Source organism: Ascaphus truei, chromosome 3, assembly GCF_040206685.1.
Source record: "Ascaphus truei isolate aAscTru1 chromosome 3, aAscTru1.hap1, whole genome shotgun sequence".
NCBI classification, from domain to species: domain Eukaryota; kingdom Metazoa; phylum Chordata; class Amphibia; order Anura; family Ascaphidae; genus Ascaphus; species Ascaphus truei.
This window is the reverse complement of record NC_134485.1, coordinates 264,656,020-264,661,657: the sequence shown is the minus strand read 5'-3', so window position 1 is coordinate 264,661,657 and position 5,638 is coordinate 264,656,020. Positions and strand designations below refer to the sequence as shown.

At 52.8% G+C, this 5,638-nt stretch overlaps 1 long non-coding RNA gene across 1 annotated transcript; it reads left to right on the top strand.

The window, feature by feature from the left end:
* The first annotated feature begins 3,468 nt into the window (after positions 1-3,468).
* Positions 3,469-5,226, top strand: LOC142491062 (uncharacterized). Its single transcript, XR_012800250.1, has 3 exons — positions 3,469-3,580; positions 4,057-4,188; positions 5,082-5,226. It is a non-coding gene; the product is annotated as an uncharacterized LOC142491062 (long non-coding RNA).
* Positions 5,227-5,638: the final 412 nt, after the last annotated feature.

Sequence of the window (5,638 nt, the reverse complement as noted above, 5' to 3'; positions counted from 1 at the left end):
GAAGAATTGGTCAATTTCATTGCCTATAGCCTCACAAATCTTTTAGGATTGATTCGTTGAGCTTCCAGTTCGCCCCTGGTCTGCCCGTTAGGATGTGTTCGCACCTTAGCTCTATCGGTGCATGGTCAGACCATAAAATGTCATGGATCCAAGCTCGGGAGACCAGAGGGACCAGTTGGCAGGAGACAAAAAAGTAATCGATTCTGCTGTAGGAGCTATGAGGGTGGGAATAGAACGTATAGTCCCAATCCGTCGGGTGTAGCTCTCTCCATATGTCGGTCAATTGGTTGGCTTTGAGGCCCTTGCGTAGAGAGGTCATCGTTTTTTTATTCACTGTACCCGTACTCCCTGATCTATCTAAACTCGGCTGCATGACGTATTGACATCTCCTGCGAGTATGACACAGCCCCTAGCAATAGAGCGTAAAATCTGAAAGAAGCTGTCGAAAAAGGCTGCATCCTGCTCGCAGGGGGCATAGATTGTGGCCAGTGTTATACATAGCTCCTGAATCGTGCCCACTAAAATACTATAGCGTCCATCTGCGTCTCGTTTAATGGTCTGGGTTACGAATGGGATTCTATTATTTAACAGGATGGCCACTCCATGCTTTTTAACCATTGCTGAGGACAGGTAAAACTGGGTGTAATCTTTAGCTAGAAATTTAGGGGCATTGGTCTTACTAAAGTGAGTCTCCTGTATCATTATGATATCTGTGTGGTTTCTTTTGTAGTCTGAGAAGGCTATTTTCCTTTTGTTTGGGCTATTAAAGCCCTTTACGTTATGTGATAGTAAGGTCAACACCATCTTTTGTTATGTGAAAAGTGTAGTAGATTAAAGTTTGATGACTCACCCGATCTGTCTTTCTTCTTACCCAGCTGAGCTATGTCCTTGGGGCATCTGTCCCGTGCTGCTCCCGCCTCACTCGCAGGCCGGCGCCCCCCCCCCTCTGGGTGAGGGAGGGGTGGGGAGGGATGGACAGGGAGAGGGAGATAGTACAAGGGGAAATACATAAGGGATAAAACAAAATACCAAACATAAATTAAACAGTTATGATCATAAAAAATAACAAACAAAAAAACAGTGCAAGACTCTGGATCCCCCGAGTGTGACTCTGACGCCCAAAGGGTAGGTCTTTAGGCCTGGCCTTTGGAGACGGACGGCCTTCCCCACTGGGGGCTGACCCCCTTGGGACTTGTTTATGGCCCTGACTCATCAGGAACCAATGTGCGGACTTGCATGCACGACGCCGGGAGCGAATCCCACCAGTGCGTGTCTGTCTCTTAATAAAAACTTAAACTTCAGTGATTTTTAATCTTAAACTTCTTAGCGAACAACAGTACTAACTTATTTTCATTTTTTGAATACCTTACTTTGGATACCTTTTAATCGTTAACTTTTGTTCTTAACCTATCTTCCCGAGATCTCCGATCTTTCTTTAGCAACTTAACTATATAACTTAACTAGCTATATTTACTAACTCAACTACATCTGTGCTCAACGCTGTGTATCCTTCCTTGTTCTTTAGTCCCATCAGTATGTGTGTTTCCTGTGGTGAGTATCATGGGAGAGTGACCCCAAGGCTGCTACCCCCCTTGTCCCCCCCATGCCCCCCTCTCCTTCCTCCTCATACCCCCCTCTCCTCATATCCCCCTCCTCCTCATGTCCCCCCCTTCCTCCTCATGCCCCCCCTCCTCCTCCTCATGCCCTCCCTCCTCCTCCACATGCCCCCCTCCTCCTCCACATGCCCCCCTCCTCCTGCTTCTCATGCCCCCCCTCCTCCTGCTTCTCATGCCCCCCTCCTGCTTCTCATGCCCCCCTCCTACTTCTCATGCCCCCTCCTCCTTCTCATGCTCCCCCCTCCTCCTTCTCATGCCCCCCCTCCTCCTTCTCATGCCCCCCCTCCTCATGCCCCCCCCTCCTCATGCCCCCCCCTCCTCCTTCCCATGCCCCCCTCCTCCTTATCATGCTCCCCCCTCCTCCTTCTCATGCCCCCCCTCCTCCTTCTCATGCTCCCCCCTCCTCCTTCTCATGCCCCCCCCCCTCCTCCTTCTCATGCCCCCCCCCCTCCTCCTTCCCATGCCCCCCTCCTCCTTCTCATGCTCCCCCCTCCTCCTTCTCATGCCCCCCCTCCTCCTTCTCATGCTCCCCCCTCCTCCTTCTCATGCCCCCCCTCCTCCTTCTCATGCTCCCCCCTCCTCCTTCTCATGCCCCCCCCTCCTCCTTCTCATGCCCCCCCCCTCCTCCTTCTCATGCCCCCCTCCTCCTTCTCATGCCCCCCCCCTCCTCCTTCTCATGCCCCCCCCCTCCTTCTCATGCCCCCCCCCTCCTTCTCATGCCCCCCCCTCCTCCTTCTCATGCCCCCCCTCCTCCTTCTCATGCCCCCCCCTCCTTCTCATGCCCCCCCCTCTTCCTTCTCATGCCCCCCCTCCTCCTTCTCATGCCCCCCCCCTCCTCCTTCTCATGCCCCCCCTCCTCCTTCTCATGCCCCCCCCCTCCTCCTTCTCATGCCCCCCCCCTCCTCCTTCTCATGCCCCCCCCCTCCTCCTTCTCATGCCCCCCCTCCTTCTCATGCCCCCCCCTCTTCCTTCTCATGCCCCCCCTCCTCCTTCTCATGCCCCCCCCCCTCCTCCTTCTCATGCCCCCCCTCCTCCTTCTCATGCCCCCCCTCCTCCTTCTCATGCCCCCCCCCTCCTCCTTCTCATGCCCCCCCCTCCTCCTTCTCATGCCCCCCCCTCCTCCTTCTCATGCCCCCCCCTCCTCCTTCTCATGCCCCCCCCCTCCTCCTTCTCATGCCCCCCCCTCCTCCTTCTCATGCCCCCCCCTCCTCCTTCTCATGCCCCCCCCTCCTCCTTCTCATGCCCCCCCCCTCCTCCTTCTCATGCCCCCCCCCCTCCTCCTTCTCATGCCCCCCCTCCTCCTTCTCATGCCCCCCCCTCCTCCTTCTCATGCCCCCCCTCCTCCTTCTCATGCCCCCCCCTCCTCCTTCTCATGCCCCCCCCTCCTCCTTCTCATGCCCCCCCTCCTCCTTCTCATGCCCCCCCTCCTCCTTCTCATGCCCCCCCCCCCTCCTCCTTCTCATGCCCCCCCCCTCCTCCTTCTCATGCCCCCCCCCCCTCCTCCTTCTCATGCCCCCCCCCCTCCTCCTTCTCATGCCCCCCCCCCTCCTCCTTCTCATGCCCCCCCCCCTCCTCCTTCTCATGCCCCCCCTCCTCCTCATGTCCCCCCTCATGTCCGCAGTCATAGTGTACTGTGCAGCCACTTCTCCCTCTCCCCCTCCCAGCCATCTGCTCCCGTGCAGTCGGGCTTCCAGTGTGGGCCTGAGGGAACTCCCGCGAGATGTCATCATGGCTCCATCCCGTCAGGATGACGTGGCTCTGTCCCATCAGGATGACGTCATCATCTCTGCCCGCGAAATCCAGCGTGGCTTGCGCTCCGCTCGGGGAAGGATTAGGGCAAGATGGCCGCCGCCTCAAAATCGCGTGCGGATCGGCTCCTCACCCGGGGACCCCCCCCAGCCCCACACACTACCGAGGCAGGTCCAGCTGAGTCCCGACAGAGCCACACATTGGTCGAAGGGCAGGTAAGGGAACCGGGGAGCGGCAGCACAAAAATAATAAGAGGTATAGGGAGAAGCAAAGCGCAGACAGCAGGCACAGCCAGAAGCAAAGCCAAGGGGCATATTTAGAGGCATAGTTAGAGGGCATTGCCAGAAGCAAAGTTAGGAAATATCTTTACAAGCATAGTTAGAAGGTTTGGTTAAAAGGCATAGCTAGAAGGCACAGTGAGAAGGCATAGCTAAGAAGGCATATTTAGAAGCATAGATAAAAGGTATATTTAGAAGATACTGTATAGTTAGATGCATAGTTATAAGGCATAGTTGTGAGGCATATTTTAGAAAGCATAGTTAGAAGGTATAGTTAGAGGCATAGTTGGAAACATAGAAGCAGAATTAGAAGCTGCGCCTCCGCTGGATCATCTTCTCTGGATGCGGCAAGACACATCTCTCAAGGGGAGGTCATCACTTGGGGCTCGCCGCTGTTCTCTCCTCCGCTGCAGGTCGGTTAGCACCCACTCTGCTCCATGTCGGTGTGGGCGATCTTCTCTCCTGATGACCGTGGGGATCCCTGTACCGCTCCGTCTGCGCCTAGTCTGCTCAGGAAATCATCGCCCTCCTCCACCGTCCTCAAGGTATGTGCCACACCATTTTTCAACACCATTAGTGCACAAGGGAAGAGCCATCTGTATTTTATCTTTTGGTCTCTCAACACTTTTGTTATTGGTGCCAGGGTTCTTCTTTTGGCGAGGGTGACCGGGGAGATGTCCTGAAAGATCTGGAATTTTATCCATTCATATTCCATGTTTTTAGTGTCTCTTGAGATCCTGCAAACCTCTTCTTTTGTTTTATAGTGGTGGAATCGCATAATTATATCCCTCGGGGGGGTCTCCGCTTTGCGGTCTCCCCCTAAGTGCACAGTGGCATCTATCCAGAATAAGTTCATTGTCAGGCTTATCTGGGAATAGATGCTCCAGCCATTTTCTTGTGAAATCCTCTGGGTCAGAGACAGACTCTGGCACCCCTCTTATGCGTATATTGCATCTCCTGTCCCTGTTTTCAGCATCCTCTATTTTATCTTCTAAGGATCTGACTTGTGCTGTAAGTGTAGCCACTGTTTTCTGTGTCTGTGCCAGTTCATGGTATTCTCATCAGCTTTAGTTTCCAAAGCATCTGTCCGCTCTCCCAATGCATCTAGATCTTTCCTTATGGCCCATAGTTCAGTTTTGAAAAACGTCTTCACTTGGGCACAGAACTCCTTGAGGTCTTTGCGCCTCATTATCTCCTGGTCCCCTGGCTCTATTTCTGGGGTATCCGTGTCTGGATCTGATAATGCAGGCTGTGCAGGAGTCTCCATCTTATCTGCCTGTGCTGCATGTGCTGCCTCTCCTCTTTTGAAATAGGTAGACACAGGTTGCATTTTCCTGCGAGTTACCTTGTTTGTCGCCATCACCGTATGTTCAATGATGTTTTGTAATCTAAATCGTTGTGAAAGTTGCGCTGCTATTGAAGTTATTTAATTATTTAGCACCGGTGAGAGTGGAGCTCAGAAACTAAGCTGCCATTCACCTCAACGTCGTGGCCACGCGCCCCCTGCTTCCTCTTCTAATGGTTACCCAGCTACCTACCTCTTCCTGGTTCTCATTCCCAGCTCCACCCTCTGCACCACTAGTCCCAGGCAGGACCTGCTCAGTGAGCAATAAACTCATTTCAATATTGTAAATGTATGTATGTATATCTTTATTTATATAGCACCAAAAGTGTACGCAGCACTTCACAAAGAATACAGAACAGGGAATTATATTAATACAATAAGCACAGCAAAATCAGACAATTGGAAAGGAAATCTCTCTCAATGTTGTAAATTGCCTCTTCAGATCAGAAATCTGATACTCCGAAGAGACCACCTGCTCACACTTCTCACAGAGGTATTCTCCCTGGAACAGCTGCTCCAATTGCACATACATATGGCAAGATGTGCATTGAGTGCCAATCCTGCCCATTGTTGCAACTATTGAGTAATCACTGCTAACAATATACTGTACTTCTATATACCTTGCTTAACACCTTACTTATATGAACTCC